Here is an 18,648-nt window from a genome sequence, read left to right on the forward strand (position 1 = left end):
TTCAGAGTTAATTGCAGCCCTTAGAGTCCCTTGTCCAATTACTTTTGGTCCCTTGAAAAAGAGGAGGCTATGCATTACAGAGCTATGATTCCTAAACCCTTTCTCCGATTTGGATGTGAAAACTCTCATATTGCAGCTGGGAGTGTGCACTTTCAGCCCATATTATATATATAATTGTATTTCTGAACATGTTTTTGTAAACAGCTAAAATAACAAAACTTGTGTCACTGTCCAAATATTTCTGGACCTAACTGTATTTGGTATCGCTGCATCTGTAAAAGTGCAATCAAAATATAAAATAAATACATTTAATTGGAAAACAGAGTAACAAGAAAAAAAAATCGAAACACCAGTATTACGAGGTTTTTTGGCTTCTGCAACACTGCAAGAAAATACGATAAGAGGCGATTCATAGATCATATCTACTCCAAATGGTATATAGCCAAACGTCAGCTCCGGGTGCAAGAAACAAGACTTCACACAGCCCCATATTCTAAAAAATAAAAAAGTTACGGGTCTTGGAAAATGGAGTATAGCGGCTCTTCATTACTCGTGTTCGCATTCTTAAGGGTACTTCTCACATAGCGAGATCGCTGCTGAGTCACGCTTTTTGTGACGTAACCAGTGACCTCATTAGCGATCTCACTGTGTGTGACACTGAGCAGTGACCTGGTCCCTGCTGTGAAATCGCTGATCGTTACACACTGCTGTGGTTCATTTTTTGCTTGTTTTCTCTCCTGCTGTGACGCACAGATCGCTGTGTTTTACAGTGAGAGAGCAATGATCTGAATGTGCAGGGAGCAGGGAGCCGGCTTCTGCGGACAATGGTAGCCAAGGTAAATATCGGGTAACCAAGCAAAGGGCTTTTCTTGGTTACCCGATATTTTCCTTGGTTACCAGCGTCCGCAGCTGCTAGAAGCCGGGCTGCCTGCTCCCTGCACACGTAGCCAAGGTACACATCGGGTAACTAAGCGAAGCGCTTTGCTTGGTTACCCGATATTTACCTTGGTTATTAGCGTACGCCGCTCTGAGGCTGCCAGTGCTGGCTCCCTGCACACGTAGCCAGAGTACACATCGGGTAACTAAGCGAAGTGCATTGCTTAGTAACCCGATGTGTACCCTGGCTACAAGTGCAGGGAGCCAGTGCTAAGCGGTGTGCGCTGGTAACAAGGCAAATATCAGGTAACTAAGCAAAGCATTTTGCTTAGTTACCTGATATTTACCTTGGTTACCAAGCGCAGCATCGTTTCCACGAGTCGCTGATGGCTGGTCACTGGTCGCTGGTGAGATCTGCCTGATTGACAGCTCTCCAGCGACCATGTAGCAACGCACCAGCGATCCTGACCAGGTCATATCGTGGTCGGAATCGCTGGTACGTCGTTTAGTGAGACGGTACCCTTACAGACTAGGATTTTTTTTTACAATAACCTGTTGTGTTAGGAAAACAATGATTTTTTTATGGTGTTTTCTGAGCCTAATCAAGAAGTAGATCCAACAGGAAGAAATAGAAATCCTTCCCTGTTATGTTTCTTTCCTTACACACACTTTTGGCTTTGGCTCAAAAAACTACATAAAAAATGCACATGTGACTCCAACCTAAAAGGGAGTTGTTTGGGGGAAGAGTAGCCTATAAAAAAAAATAGAGTGTATGTTTGCAAAAAAATTGGGCCATCTGATTTTTGGTTTAGTTTATCCCCCAAAAATTGGAGAGAAAATTGTAAGCTGTAGGTGCAGGTTTGGCGAGGGCTGCCTGCCTTGAAAAACTATCAACTACTCAGATAATACCAAACCTGCAATATCAGTGTGGTTTCCACGTTTAGAAGGGTTAAATGACCTCCTTTGGTGAAATCATGGTGGTGTGACCAATGGTCCCTCCCTGTGTCTGATTCTGGTGAGCTCTCTGTGTGTATAGTGTAGTCAATATATATATATTGATAGATTATGTCTATTATGGTATGTATATAGTGTAGGTTGAGCATGTATAGTGTATGTGTATCATAGAAGCAGTGGCTGTTGCTCCTTTGCGCTCTGTAGAAGAGGAGCCGCACTCCAGCCAGCTCCTTTTTAAAGAATCCTGTGACTCTGTAGAGACTTTCCCCTCATTATAGATAACAGACATTTTATCTGAAGCCATGGTTTAGCCTCCATCATTCGTTATACTTTTCATGACGCTGCTGTGTGATGGTGCAATATCTTACCATTTGGGGCCCCGCTTTTAACTTTGCTGAGGGCGATGTGTACCGCCCCGCGGCCTCGGCCGCTCGGATCTGGGCTCACGTGTCGGTGGCTCGAGCGCCTCCGGACCCGGGGGTCACGTCGCTCTGGAAGGATGTAGTGGCAGTGCACGCAGGGGGTGTTTTGGGGTAGTTGTTTGGTAAAGTTCGTGACGCCACCCACGGGTTGTGGTGATCGTAGGATGGACACCACCGCTGCCGTTGCCTATGCCTCCTGGTGACGGTGTTATGCAGCTTGGTGTTGACCCCTCCATGGGCAGGGGCGATGGTCCCGGGGGCCCGTACGGTGAGGGATGCAGGCCGGGGTGCAGGGCGCAGGGTCGCGGTGCAGCGCGGCGCGGTGCCTGACAGCACTGATGTACTCACTCTGACACAAGATAACGGAGTCTCTGGTAAACCAAACGGCAGGATGGACGGGGCCCACAGCCGGCTGCGGTGTTCTCCCTGGACGGGTTGGTGATGGCTGTCGTTTCCTTGCACCTGTGTTATGTTGTGAATGACTCCTGTGCTTGGACATTGGTAGTCCGCTCCCCGACATGTAAGGGGCCGTAGTAACCCGTTTGCCCGCGGGCGCTGGCCCTTTGGATCTCTTGCCTATGGCGGTGGCACTTATCCGGGATGGTTGGGCTGTTGCCGTTAATCGGTATTTGGGTGGGAATGAACAGCTGAGGTCCAGACCACAATCAGTAAATTCAACTATCAGGGAGGCTTCTAGCCTAGTCGGGGTCTGAGTACCCTGCCTGGTGCTTGGCTCCAATCGGCTCTGTGACGCCCTGGACTAGCCAGGTAGTCACAAACACAACATCACACACACCCCCTCCCCTGGATAGTCAACAACAGTCAAACAAAATCCTTGTTGCCTCCTCCAGGGTCTGATGTCAACACCAGGTGGGGCGGAGCCAGGCGGTTGGCCCCACCCACCGAGTTCACAGGCCTGGAGGCGGGAAAAAGCAGTTAGTTGAGTTTGGAGTTCAAGTGGAGTGGAGGAGTTGAGTTTGGAGTTGACAGTGACAGGAGGGAAACTGTTAGTGACTGGGTCGGAGCCCAGGCACTGTCAGCAAGGTCTGCAGACGGTGGTGGCTGTCTGCAGGAGTTGGCGCAGGTCAGCGGAACCGTAGAACCGGGGACGGGCGGTGGCCCGCCGGTACCGAGTCTGGAAGCAGATCTGTACCAAGCACAAAGTCAGGGCCATCAGACCCCGACCAGGCTAGGAGCCGCCGACAACGGTCAAATCAGATAGTGACCGGGACCTCAGGGGTTCCCTCACACCCAAGACCCAGCAGAAGGCAACCGTCCACACAGTAATAAAAGGATAAAAAGCCACCGCCATAGGCTAGAGATCCAAGGGCCAGCGCCTGCGGGCAAAACGGGCTCCTTCGGTACATACACGCTGGGGAGCGGACTACCGTTGGGAAACCATCGGAGTCAATACATTCTACAACGGTGCAGGGAAAGACAGCCACCATCAACCTGTCCGGGGAGAGCAAAGACACTGCAGCCGGTTGCGGGACCCGTCCATCCAGCCGTTTGGTTTACCAGAGACTCTGTGAATCTGTGCCTGAGTGAGTACAACAGTGCCATCCGGCACCGCGCCGAAGTGCCTCCGCAACCCTGCACCCCAGCTATCCTGCCTCCCCGTACTGCCACCGGGCCCCGGGATCACCAACCCCTACCCACGGAGGGGGAACCAACATTCTAGCTGCTCCCTGCCATCGCTCCCGGGATCCCCGTCACCAGGGCCGGATTATAGGCGGGGCAGGCGGGGCTTCAGCCCAGGGGCCCCCACCACAAGAGCCTCTGAGGGGGCCCCCACCACCATCTGTGTGTCCGCCATTTTATTAATGTCGCAGTGGTTCAAGACCGCACTGTACCTTTAAGGTATTTCAATCCCGGCCATCACTGTGCTGCAGACACGCCCACTGCACGCTGTGTGGGCTGCGTCTGCCAGGATGACGTCACCGCGCTGCTGTTTCTTCCTGCCGTAGAGGAGCTTGTGGGAGGACCGGAGGTCTCAGTGGATCCCGGTAAGTATGAGGTCATTAATCATGGTGCCGGCCGGGCAGGAGACTGCAGTGAGGAGGGAGCAGGACGCCGCTGATAACTCCAGACCGGTTCCATAGTGTCAGCGGCCACTCTGCCCGGGATCAGTGTGAGATATTGCAGGAGTGTGCTCTGCTGCAGATCAGGTCGGGCTGTCAGTGCCGGGTCATCGGCCTCATCCCTCCCCTGCAATAACTCACACTGAGCTCCAGCAGAGACATCACTACCCAGATCCTGCACTGATCACATCTGAGCCTGCAGCACACATTACACTACAGTATATGGCCCATATTACATATAGAATATGTTACATCCTGTCCTGTAGGCCCAGGTGTGATCAGTGCAGGGGATTGTATATCTGTGCACATGGTATACCACATCCAGCGTACAGAGAGAGTAGTGTGATACACTGTGTACACACATCAGATGGTATATAATAATGTATATATTCTATAACATCTGGTGTCTGTATCACAGTATATTGTGTAACAGTCATGTATTCTCCTGTACACTGTACAGGGGCGTACCTTTAGGGGGCATGCGGCATATGTTCCCCTGCACAGCAATCAGGGGGCACCATTAAAAAGTGTGAGGCAGCAGTATGGTGGGAGAAAAGTGTGAGGGGCATAGTATAGAGCCTGGGTAGTGGGGAACATAAGCAGTATAGAGAAGGGGCAGCATGGTGGCCAGTGTCAGGACACAGTAGGCTGAGGAGGGGGAATGTGAGACTGAGGTGCGGTATAGTGACTGTATAGTGAAGCAGGTAGGCAGTATAGAGAAGGGGCAGCATGGTGGGCAGTGTGAGAGCACAGTATGGAGGGCACAGTATGCTGAGGAGAGGGAATGTGAGACTGAGGTGCGGTATAGTGACTGTATAGTGAAGCAGGTAGGCAGTATAGAGAAGGGGCAGCATGGTGGCCAGTGTGAGGGCACAGTATGGAGGGCACAGTATGCTGAGGAGGGGGAATGTGAGACTGAGGTGCGGTATAGTGACTGTATAGTGAAGGAGGTAGGCAGTATAGAGAAGGGGCAGCATGGTGGCCAGTGTGAGGGCACAGTATGGAGGGCACAGTATGCTGAGGAGGGGGAATGTGAGATTGAGTTGCACTTTCAGTGATTTTGGTACTGAGGGTGAGGGCAGTATAGAGAGGGGCTTGCATGGGGAACAGTGTGAGGGCACAGCTCAGGAGGGGGAGTGTGAGGAGGGGGCACAGTATAGACATTTGGAGGTATAGTGGGTACACAATGTAGAGGACGGTGTGAAGAGGGGGCCCAGTACTGAAAGAAGAGGCCATGTACCATAAGAATGACATTGTGTGGGTCATTTTGTGCAGGGAGCACAGTGAGGGGCAATTATTTATTCAGGCGCACAGCGTAGGTCATATATTTATATTTAGGAGCATTATAATCATTCTGCTATTTATTTTAAGGGCATAATGTTGAGATGTGCTGCAGAAGGCCCGAGAGGTCTGCAGAGAGGAGCTGTGGATGTGAATAGTCATCATGACGTCTGGACAAGATGGAGAAGAAAGAATAAGATGTCTCCGATCAGAGAAGATGTCACCTACAAGGTACCTTACCTGGATGTGACTGTATGTGTGTGATACTCAAAGCTTCTCATCAGGACTGTGGTTCCTGTATGGTCCAAAGTCTGATGAATACTGATAACAACTCTCATCATTTTCTTACAATTGTTAAGGACATACTGGGAGTTGTTAATTCATGTGATACCAATGTATATGGGGATGTGACATTACAATATATTGTTGTAGTAAATTTGGTACTGTAGTCATGTATTGGTGGTTCTGGTGATATATTCGTTTAGTGATGAGGGTTGTCACGAACCACCGGGGGGGTCACTCAAAAATCCCCCGCGCTGGCTACCAGTACGTCACAATCGGGGGGTAACAAGTGGGGGGTCACCCCTCCTTTATACCTCCCGACCGACAGACAGAGCACGTGATGCGCTCTCTAGCGCCCCTCTTATAGTCAGGCCAATTATGGAATTGGCCGACGATAAGCAAGGAGGCCGCTATACTACTTATGCCGATTATTGAAGGGTCCCCGGTGAGAGTAGGGTATATATTTCCCCGACCTCCGCGGGCGGAATATATAAAACCTCCCCGAATCTCACTGGCCTCCCCACAATAATCCTTGGCACAACTCGCTGCCACCAACCGCTTCACGGTAACTATTAGCCGAACACACGGACGTGGGATTCAAGATCGAGATAACAGAACAGCCCAAGATTAATTATATAATTTAATCAGCCTAAAGCACACTAGAAACTACAATATATACAATAGGGAATCTACAGAATATACATATGTCAGAGTACAGTTACAATCAAAGCATGGGTTACAAACAGGCATACACAGTTCCAGCAGTTACCTTGTGCGTCTGGCCACAGGGGGGCGCTGTAGGCCAGGTTTCTAGGATCCTTCCCACAGATGTTTCCTACACGTGACCCCCAGCGAAAGAACCCTGGAAAATGGCCGAAGTAGGGTTATCAACCTGGGCAAATCCAGGTCCCCTCCTACCTTCGTGACCTCACAGGGAACACTGCTCCACCCCTGGCTTGAGTTATGGACAATATCCCAACATGGAATATGGGCCATAACTTTGCCTGGGAGCGTCGTAGGCGGACGCCAACGCTCTCATTGTGACAGCTATGAATTTAGCTACGGAACGAGAGGACTCATGACTTGTCTACTAGTTCCCCATTGGCTGATATCACGCCTGGGGTATTTCCCCAGGTCCTGCTCCCATAAAAAGGGTGTGCCAGCATCGTCCGCATGCGGAGACACCATTTTTATGGTTGCCATATTTATCGGAAATATGGCTTGCGAGATATGAACCATTTTTTACTGGAGTCGTTCTGTCTGGATACTTCCATAGCCTTGCTAATTAGATAGCAGCCCCTACTACAGGGTCACGGCAGGGAGTCATCCTGTGTCCATTGTTCCCACATCACCTAATCTCCATATCACAGGAGATGGCCATGGGATGTGACACCTTCACAGATGCTGGACATCTGAGAACAAGAAGGGAGGGGGCACTGCCAGGGAGTGATGAGAGCGATTATGACTGGAAGTCATAATTCATCTTCATATCCCAGGGTTTGCCTCACACCTCCCCCCTTTTGAGGGCGCTAGGGGCAGCACACTCCGGTGTTCCCCCGTGCGCCCGTCCGCGACCTCTCCTTGTCGGGACAGCCCGTCTGCGTTACCGTGGTCACGGCCCCTTTTGTGGCGAATGGTGAAGTTGTATTGCTGGAGCGCAAGGCTCCATCGCAACAATCGCCCATTCGTCCCAGAGACGGTGTGCAACCAGCTGAGGGGATTGTGGTCCGTCTCCACGATGAAGTGGCGCCCGTATAGATAGGGTTGCAGACGCTGCAGGGCCCACACTATGGCCAGGCACTCCTTCTCCATCGTGGAATAGGCCACTTCCCTTGGTAACAGCTTCCTGCTCAGGTACAAGACTGGGTGCTCTTGGCTCGCAGAGTCCACCTGGCTGAGCACCGCACCGAGGCCGAAGTCACTGGCGTCGGTCTGTACTACAAACGGCCGCGTGAAGTCGGCTGCCTGTAGCACGGGCGGGCTGGACAGGGCGTCCTTTAGGGCCCGGAAGGCTGTCTCGCAGTCCATTGTCCAATCGACTGCAGAGGGCAGCTTCTTCTTGGTGAGGTCCGTCAAGGGCTTTGCCAGGCTACTATAGCATGGAACAAACCTCCTATAGTACCCAGCGGTCCCCAAGAAGGACATCACCTGCTTCTTGGTCCTGGGGGTGGGCCAGGATGCGATGGCCTCCACTTTCTCAGGCTCGGGCTTCAGTGTTCTCCCACCTACCCGGTGACCGAGGTACTGGACCTCGCTCATGGCCAGCTGACACTTTCCCGGCTTGATGGTCAAACCTGCCCGGTGGATCCGCCTGAGCACCTGTGCTAGATGCTCTAGGTGGTCCTCCCAGGTGGGACTGAAGACGGCAATGTCATCCAGGTACGCGGCCGCGTACCCTTCAAGTCCCTTGAGCAGGGTGTTGACCATCCGCTGGAAGGTGGCAGGGGCATTCCTCATCCCGAATGGCATCACCGTGGACTCGTACAGTCCAAATGGGGTAACAAAGGCAGAGCGTTCCCTGGCCTTGCGAGTCAGGGGGATCTGCCAATATCCCCGGCTCAGGTCCATGATGGTCAGGTACTGAGCCCCGGCCAACTGATCGAGCAGGTCATCGATGCGTGGCATTGGGTACGCATCGGCGACCGTGACAGCATTGAGCCCCCTGTAGTCCACGCAGAACCGAGTGGTTCTGTCCTTCTTAGGGACGAGGACTACAGGCGAGGCCCAAGCGCTGTTGGATGCCTGGATCACCCCCAGCTTCAGCATCTCGTCAATCTCCTGGCGCATGTGTTGCTGCACCTCCAGGGAGACCCGATATGCTGAACGCCGGATCGGGGGATGATCCCCAGTGTCCACGTGATGGACAGCCAAGTCAGTCCTTCCGGGCTGGTTGGTAAACAACCCCCGGAAGGGGTGTAGGGTGGCCCACAGCTGGGACCGTTGGTCCTCCAAGAGCTGGTGGCCAACCTCCACATCCTCAATGGATCCGCCTGCCCTAACCTGGGCTAGCATATCCAAGAGGGTTTCCGCTTCTCCCTCCTCGGGCAGGTTGCACACGGGGAGCGCACATGCCTCCCGCTCATGATGTGCCTTCATCATGTTCACATGGAAGGGCTTCCGCCTTCCACGGGCAGGGTCCAGGGTGACCAGGTACGTCACAGGGTTGAGCTGCTGGTACACGAGGTATGGGCCTTCCCAGGCTGCCTGAAGCTTGTCCTGTGGTACGGGGACCAGTACCCACACCTTTTGACCCACTTGGTAGGTCCTCTCACAAGCGTTCTGGTCGTACCAACGCTTCTGATCGGCCTGGGCTTGAGCCATATTGTCGTGTACCAGTTGCGTCAAGGCCTGCATTTTGTCCCGGAAGCGCACGACATACTCGATAACCGACACTCCAGGGGTGGCCAAATCCCCTTCCCAAGCCTCTTTCACCAGAGCCAGGGGGCCCCGCACACGTCGCCCGTACAGGAGCTCAAACGGTGAGAATCCTGTTGAGGCCTGTGGAACCTCCCGGTAAGCAAATAACAGGTGTGGGAGATACCGCTCCCAGTCACGCCCATGGGAGTCGACCAACATCTTAAGCATCGGCTTTAAGGTGCCATTAAACCGCTCGCACAGGCCATTAGTCTGTGGATGGTACGGGCTGGCCACCAGATGTCGCACCTGGACTTGCTTACAGAGGGCCTCCATCAGCTGGGACATGAATTGGGTCCCCCGGTCAGTGAGCATTTCCTGGGGAAAACCCACTCGGGAGAAAATCTCCAGCAATGCGGTGGCCACCTTGTCAGCCCGAATGGACGACAGGGCCACTGCTTCCGGGTACCGGGTGGCATAGTCCACTACCGTCAGTATGAAGCGTTTCCCGGAGCTGCTGGGGATGGCCAGCGGGCCGACCAGATCCACAGCCACCCTCCTGAAAGGCTCATCGATGATTGGCAGAGATACCAGTGGGGCTTTGGGGTGTGGCCCCGCCTTCCCCACTCTCTGACAGGTTTCACACGAACGGCAGTAGGCAGCCACATCGGCCCCCATTTTTGGCCAGTAGAAATGCTGGTTTAACCTGGCCTTGGTCTTAGCGATCCCTAGGTGTCCGGCCATCGGAATCTCATGTGCGATCCGCAACAACTCCGTCCGGAACGGATAGGGTACCACCAACTGTCGGTCCCTGGGCCACGCCTCCGGTGAACCCTGCTGGACCGTGGCCCGGTACAGCCGTCCTTGGTCCCAGACCACTCGCTCCGGGTCCGAGTCCGAGGGAGGCTGTGCCGCCTGCTCCTTAAGAGCTTTCAGGCTGTCGTCAGCTTCTAACGCTGCCTGAAACCCCTGACTAGATGTGGCCAGAATCGACGAGACTGTCACATCTTCGGTCAGTACCCCGGGACCTGTGTCCTGGCCTCCACCTGACTCGGCTGCCACTGGGTCAGAAGGGGAAGAGCTATCGGACCTCTGGGAGGCCCCTTGGCTTCCAGCACTCCCACTGCGGGTGACAGCGGCCACAGCCGCTGCGACCGTGGGTCGTGCCTGCTCCTCCTCCGTTCCTGACCAAGTCGCCGGTTCAGGCAGACCTACCTGGCTTCCTGACACCCCGGTTGTGGGGGAACCATGCACCGAGATCTTACCTGGGAGCACTTCCGCTCCTGGACCGGCCCCAATCTCACCTGCCTGTTCCCCTCCTGCAGCAACAGAACCCCGCTGTGAAATCTCTGGGGACCCCACATTTGCTGTGGTAGCCCCCACCCCACACACTGGTCCTCCCCCTGCAGCACCCTGCTCTCTGCTTATCCCTGCAGAGGGCAACAGATCCCAGCTCACAGGCTGATTACTTGTAGAGGCATTGTCACACCTTTCTCTGACCCCCTCCCCTGTCACAGCTGCAGCTGTGTGTGTGTCTATGGTGTCTATGCAAGCAGAAATATCAGAGTTCACTCCCTCCTCCCTTACATCATTCATAGATAACACATTAACATTGTCCGGAGGCATGTCAGTACTGGCTGAAGGTTCAGCCCTTGGTTGGGGCCCAAACTGGGAGGTTATCTGCCCCAAATCTGTCCCAAGTAGCACGTTTGCGGGGATCCGATCAGTTACCCCCACCTCCCTCACCCCTCGCCCTGCGCCCCAGTCCACATAAATGTCAGCAACAGGCAGCGCCGGGTCAATGCCTCCAATCCCGGAGACAGCGAGGGTTTTTCCAGGGATCAAGTCTTGGGGGGACACCATCTCAGGCCGCACCAGAGTCACCTCCGAGGCGCTGTCTCGCAGTCCCATGGTCACAGACCGGCCGACGGTGACAGGTTGGAAGCTGTCCAGGGACCTACCACCACCCCCACCCACACAATACACCTTGGGCGGCCCTTGGGACGGGGACGGAGCCGGGGCCTTGGGACGCTGAGGGCACATGGCCTTGAAGTGTCCAGGTAGGTTGCACTGGTGGCACCGTCTTGGTTCTGCCACGGGCCTGGAGAGGGGAGTTGAGGGGGACACCCCCTGCAGTCTAGGGGCAGGTGGGGCAGTCGCAGAGTTCATCTTACCCCCTCTCCAGGTGCTGCTGGTGGCTGCTCTCCTGGCCTCAGGAGCCCGATTGTTGGTGTAGTCATCGGCCAGGGCAGCTGTAGCCGTGGACCCCTTTGGCTTCTGGTCTCGGATGAACTGGCGGAGATCCTCAGGGCAGTTCCACAAGAGTTGCTCCGTGATGAACAAGTCCAGGATCTCCGGTCCGGTGGAAAGCTGCAGGCCTTGGGTCCAGTGGTCGGCAGCTCGGGCAAGTGCCCGCCGGTGGTCAGCCCAGGAGTCCTTTGGTCCCTTCTGTAGGCTCCGGAACTTCTTGCGGTAGGACTCTGGAGTGAGGTTGTACTGTTGGATCAGGGCCCGCTTGATGGTGTCATAGCCCTGATCTGCCTCAGCAGGCAAGTCCCCAAGGATATCCAGGGCCTTACCCCTTAAACGGGGGGTCAGGTATTTGGCCCACTGGTCCTTGTCCAGATGGTGCTGCAGGCAAGTCCGTTCAAAAGCAGTCAAGAAAGAGTCCAAGTCTCCGTCCTTCTCCAGCACTGGGAAGTCCTCAACACGGACCTTTGGAAGTTTGGTGTCTTGAAGGTCACGTGTGGCTGATGAGGGCCGGAGCTGAGCTAGCTGCAGCTGGTAGTCACGCTCTGCCTGGCGCTCTTCACGTGCTGCTTGCCGCTCCGCAGCCTCAGCGTCACGCGCTGCCTGTCGCTCACGCTCGGCCATGAGTATCTCGTAGGTATCCCGGTCTCCAGCCTGGAGAAGGGCCATGGCCATTTGAAGAAGGCTATCCGAGCCTCCCAGGCTCGGTGGAATGGCACGTGGTGATCTGCGGCCCGCTGCGGAGCCTGGTGCTTCACTGTCCATTGCAGAGCGGAGGGCTGGCATCTGGCTCGTTGAGGACCCTTGGGTGAGCTGCTCCTCATCTTGTCCATAATTGCCAGGTTGGGCGCTGTCCTCTGCAGAACGGTTTTCTGGCGTCGAGCTCCTGGAGGGCTCGTGGACAACCTCCTCATCGTCTCTGGCCTGAGCATCGGCCATTCCTTTGGCTTTGCTCCTGGTGCTCTCAGCCATTGTTGCAGACTTTGGTCACTGACACAGAACTGACACCTGATGCCTCCACACACCTTACAGTATCTGCACTCTGACACTCTAGTGTTGGTCTGGTCTGAAGACCCCAGCAGCCACAGCTGCTGCAGGCAGTCTTTAGTGTCTGGGAGTATGGGTCTCACACTCACACACACTATTATCTCGATCCCACCGCTTGCCACCAATATGTCACGAACCACCGGGGGGGTCACTCAAAAATCCCCCGCGCTGGCTACCAGTACGTCACAATCGGGGGGTAACAAGTGGGGGGTCACCCCTCCTTTATACCTCCCGACCGACAGACAGAGCACGTGATGCGCTCTCTAGCGCCCCTCTTATAGTCAGGCCAATTATGGAATTGGCCGACGATAAGCAAGGAGGCCGCTATACTACTTATGCCGATTATTGAAGGGTCCCCGGTGAGAGTAGGGTATATATTTCCCCGACCTCCGCGGGCGGAATATATAAAACCTCCCCGAATCTCACTGGCCTCCCCACAATAATCCTTGGCACAACTCGCTGCCACCAACCGCTTCACGGTAACTATTAGCCGAACACACGGACGTGGGATTCAAGATCGAGATAACAGAACAGCCCAAGATTAATTATATAATTTAATCAGCCTAAAGCACACTAGAAACTACAATATATACAATAGGGAATCTACAGAATATACATATGTCAGAGTACAGTTACAATCAAAGCATGGGTTACAAACAGGCATACACAGTTCCAGCAGTTACCTTGTGCGTCTGGCCACAGGGGGGCGCTGTAGGCCAGGTTTCTAGGATCCTTCCCACAGATGTTTCCTACACGTGACCCCCAGCGAAAGAACCCTGGAAAATGGCCGAAGTAGGGTTATCAACCTGGGCAAATCCAGGTCCCCTCCTACCTTCGTGACCTCACAGGGAACACTGCTCCACCCCTGGCTTGAGTTATGGACAATATCCCAACATGGAATATGGGCCATAACTTTGCCTGGGAGCGTCGTAGGCGGACGCCAACGCTCTCATTGTGACAGCTATGAATTTAGCTACGGAACGAGAGGACTCATGACTTGTCTACTAGTTCCCCATTGGCTGATATCACGCCTGGGGTATTTCCCCAGGTCCTGCTCCCATAAAAAGGGTGTGCCAGCATCGTCCGCATGCGGAGACACCATTTTTATGGTTGCCATATTTATTGGAAATATGGCTTGCGAGATATGAACCATTTTTTACTGGAGTCGTTCTGTCTGGATACTTCCATAGCCTTGCTAATTAGATAGCAGCCCCTACTACAGGGTCACGGCAGGGAGTCATCCTGTGTCCATTGTTCCCACATCACCTAATCTCCATATCACAGGAGATGGCCATGGGATGTGACACCTTCACAGATGCTGGACATCTGAGAACAAGAAGGGAGGGGGCACTGCCAGGGAGTGATGAGAGCGATTATGACTGGAAGTCATAATTCATCTTCATATCCCAGGGTTTGCCTCACAAGGGTGCTAGTGATGTATTTTGGTATTGCTTTTGGTTCTGGTGCTGTACACCGTGTGCAGAATTATTAGGCATTTTGTATTTTAGAGGATTTTTTTTATTATTGATCAACAACTATGTTCTCAATTAGCCCAAAAGACTCATAAATATCAAATCTTAATATTTTTGGAAGTTGGAGTGGGGTTTTTTTTAGATTTGGCTATCTTAGGAGGATATCTGTCTGTGCAGGTAACTATTACTGTGCAGAATTATTAGGCAACTTAATAAAAACCAAATATATTCCCATCTCACTTGTTTATTTTCACCAGGTAAACCAATATAACTGCACAAAATTTAGAAATAAACATTTCTGACATGCAAAAACAAAACCCCAAAAAATGAGTGCCCAATATCGCCCCCTTTCTTTCTGATGACACTCAGCAGCCGACCATCCATAGATTCTGTCAGTGCTTGATCTGTTTACGATCCACATTGCGTGCAGCAGCCACCGCAGCCTCCAGACACTGCTCCCAGAGGTGGACTGTTTTCCCTCCCTGTAGATCTCACATTTTATGAGGGACCACAGGTTCTCTATGGGGTTCAGATCAGGTGAACAAGGGGGCCATGTCATTATTTTTTCATCTTTTAGACCTTTACTGGCCAGCCACGCTGTGGAGTAGTTGGATTAATGTGATGGAGCATTGTCCTGCATGAAAATCATGTTTTTCTTGAACGATACCGACTTCTTCCTGTACCACTGCTTGAAGAAGTTGTCCTCCAGAAACTGGCAGTAGGTCTGGGAGCTGAGCTTCACTCCATCCTCAACCAGAAAAGGTCCCACAAGTTGATCTATGATGATCCAGCCCATACCAGTGCCCACCTCCACCTTGCTGGCGTCTGAGTCGGAGTGGAGCTCTCTGCAATTTACTGATCCAGCCTCGGCCCATCCATCTGCCCATCAAGAGTCATCCTCATTTCATCAGTCCATAAAACCTTTGAAACATCAGTCTTCAGATATTTCTTGGCCCAGTCTTGAGGTTTTATCTTATGTTTCTTGGTCAGAGGTGGTGGTTTTCCGCCTTCCTTACCTTGGCCATGTCCCTGAGTATGGCACACCTTGTGCTTTTTGATACTCTAGTAATGTTGCAGCTCTGAAATATGGCCAAACTGGTGGCAAATGGCATCTTGGCAGCTTCACACTTGATTTTCCTCAATTCATGGGCAGTTATTTTGCGCCTTTTTTGCCCAACACGCTTCTTGCGACCCTGTTGGCTATTTGCCATGAAACGCTTGATTGTTCGGTGATCACGCTTCAAAAGTTTGGCAATTTCAAGACTGCTGCATCCCTCTGCAAGACATCTCACAATTTTGGACTTTTCAGAGCCCGTCAAATCTCTCTTTTGACCCATTCTGCCAAAGGAAAAAGAAGTTGCCTAATAATTAAGCACCCCTTATATAGGGTGTTGATGTCATTACACCGCACCCCTCCTCATTACAGAGATGCACATCACCTGATTTACTTAATTGGTAGTTGGCTCTCAGCCTATACAGCTTGGAGTAGGACGACATGTATAAAAAGCATCATGTGAGCAAAATAGTCATTTGTCTAATAATTCTGCACACAGTGTATTTATGTACATTTTACTGATTCTGATCCTGTACACATGTAGCAAGCCATGATTTCTAAAATTACATGACCGCAAGGGTTTCTACATTATGTTAGTAGCATTAAAGGGGTTGTCCAGGTTTGTGATGATAGTTTCTATGTGACTGCAGACTTCTGAATCCTCAGTGTGCACACTGCACACTGTCAGGACTCTCCGATGCCAGCAGTGAGAGCTTGAGGGCATGTAACTATTGAGTGAGGCTGCAGACGTCTAATTTGAATGTGGCCGGAAGTAAGCAAATCGCATACTTGCAGTCCCATGACTACTTGCTCATGGCACGGGAAAATCATGACAGTGTGCAGTCCGCAAGCTGTGAGAATTCTGAAGTCTGTAGTCATATAACTACAAATTTTCCTTGTCGAGCTGGACAACCCCTTTAATAATAAAAGTAAGCCCCGTAGCATGCCCAATCCAACAACCTGTAATATACTCAATGTAAGGATTCAGCTCTGCTTGCTAATTTTAGAAGTGGTCACATGACCACTTGCAGGTCATTTTAATACTTTGAGTCACAATTAGCTTCTCTTCCTGCTTCTCTTTATGGGCTGTAGTATTTCACTGAACATCGAGAGAATTAGGAAGAGCAGCTCATCGGCACGTGTGAAAATGGCGTATGAGCGGTCACATGACAACTACTCAAACCGCATAAGCCGTGTATAGAAAGGGGCGCCAAACTGAACTCCTACTCCATGGACAGGAAAACCTAGATCCACCTCTGATACTGTGTATGGCATACCGTGTACAGACACCAGCTGCTATGTACTACTCCGGAGACAATACAATAGAGAGCACATTGTGATTTTCAGCAACCATTGCTGCCAGTGAGAACTTTCCCTTTCTTTATTTTTACTATTACTTGGCTGTCTTAACATTGGGATCAATAAAAAAATGTGAGTAACTTTAATTTCTGTGTATAAGTGTAAATCTGAATGTGGCAGAACAGGATACGATCCATGCTCAGTGGATTTATATCTAAATGCTACAGTTCGTGCTCTACTGTTACGGCTAAAAATGTTAACGTTATGGGGCCCCCACCAGATTTTCTGCCCAGGGGCCCCCACCAACCTTAATCCGGCCCTGCCCGTCACCAGCAGCGGTGGTGCCCATTATCACCACGACCTGTGGGTGGCGTCACGAACTATCTCCCAAAACAAACCATCCCTTTTCACTTGTGGGCGAGGAGCGCTACTCGAGTCCCCGGGTCCGGCCCATCGCTCGAGCCACCGAGCAGCAGCAGCCCCGGACCCGAGAGTAGCGAGCGCGGCCCCTCCGCCCACGACAGCTCCCCGGTTCGGTACCGACGGGCCACCGCCCGACCCCGGTCCTACGGTTCCACCGACCGTACACCAACTGCTGCAGACAGCCGCCACCATCTCTCTCCTCCACTCTTCTCAACTCAACTCCACAACTCAACTGCTCAACTGCACTGTGTTTTTCCCGCCTCAAGGCCTGTGAACTCCTCAGTGGGCGGGGCCAACCGCCTGGCTCCGCCCCACCTGGTGTGGACATCAGACCCTGGAGGGTGGCAACAAGGGTTTCTTGTTTGACTGTTGTCACCTATCCGGGAGAGGGGTATGTGTGGTGTTATGTCTGTGACTACCTGGCTAGTCCAGGGCGTCACACACCACATTGTCTAAAACTGGCCCTATCTCTGCCGTGTCATAATACTATATGGAAATCTATGGAGGGTGCATTATAATATATAGAGGACTATGGGGTGCATTATAATATATAGATGACTATGTGGTGCATTATAATATATAGAGGACCATGGGGTGTATTATAATATATAGAGGACTATGGGGTGTATTATAATATATAGAGGACTATGGGGTGCATTATAATATATAGATAACTATGGGATGCATTATAATATATAGAGGACTATGGGGTGCATTATAATATATGGAAGACTATGGGGTGCATTATAATATATGCAGGACTATGGGAGTGAATTATAATATATAGATGGCTATGGGGTGCATTATAATGTATGTAGGACTATGGGGTTCATTATAATATATAGATGACTATGGGGTGCATTATAATATATGCAGGACTATGGAGTGCATTATAATATATAGATGACTATGGAGTGCATTATAATGTATGCAGGACTATGGGGTGCATTATAATATATAGATGACTAAGGGGTGAATTATAATATATGCAGGACTATGGGGTGCATTATAATATATAGATGACTATGGGGTGCATTATAATGTATGCAGGACTATGGGGTGCATTATAATGTATGCAGGACTATGGGGTGCATTATAATATGTGGAGGACTATGGGGTGCATTATAATATATAGATGACTATGGGGTGCATTATAATGTATGCAGGACTATGGGGTGCATTATAATGTATGCAGGACTATGGGGTGCATTATAATGTATGCAGGACTATGGGGTGCATTATAATATGTGGAGGACTATGGGGTGCATTATAATATATAGATGACTATGGGGTGCATTATAATGTATGCCGGACTATGGGGTGCATTATAATGTATGCAGGACTATGGGGTGCATTATAATGTATGCAGGACTATGAGGTTCATTATAATATGTGGAGGACTATGGGGTGCATTATAATATATAGATGACTATGGGGTGCATTATAATGTATGCAGGACTATGGTGTGTACATTATAATATATAATACAAAAAATCCTGTACTCGTATACTGGATTTTTGTCTGACCACACAAACCACATTAATTAGGCAAACACAGGATAATTGTTATTATACATTATAATATATGCAGGACTGTGGCGTGTGCATTATAATAAATCGAGGAATATGTAGGGGGGAATTATAATACATGGCGGATTATGGCGTGTACATTATAATATATGGAGGACTGTAGGGTGCATTATAATATATGGACAACTATCTGGGGCCCATTATACTATATGGAGGGCTATGTGGAGCCCATTTTACTGTATGGAAAACTATGGGGGGTGTAATATATTAGATGGAAGGCAATGTTTGGTCCATTATACTATATGGAGGACTATGGGGTGCATT

Source organism: Anomaloglossus baeobatrachus, chromosome 2 (genome assembly GCF_048569485.1).
Source record: "Anomaloglossus baeobatrachus isolate aAnoBae1 chromosome 2, aAnoBae1.hap1, whole genome shotgun sequence".
In the NCBI taxonomy this organism is placed as follows: domain Eukaryota; kingdom Metazoa; phylum Chordata; class Amphibia; order Anura; family Aromobatidae; genus Anomaloglossus; species Anomaloglossus baeobatrachus.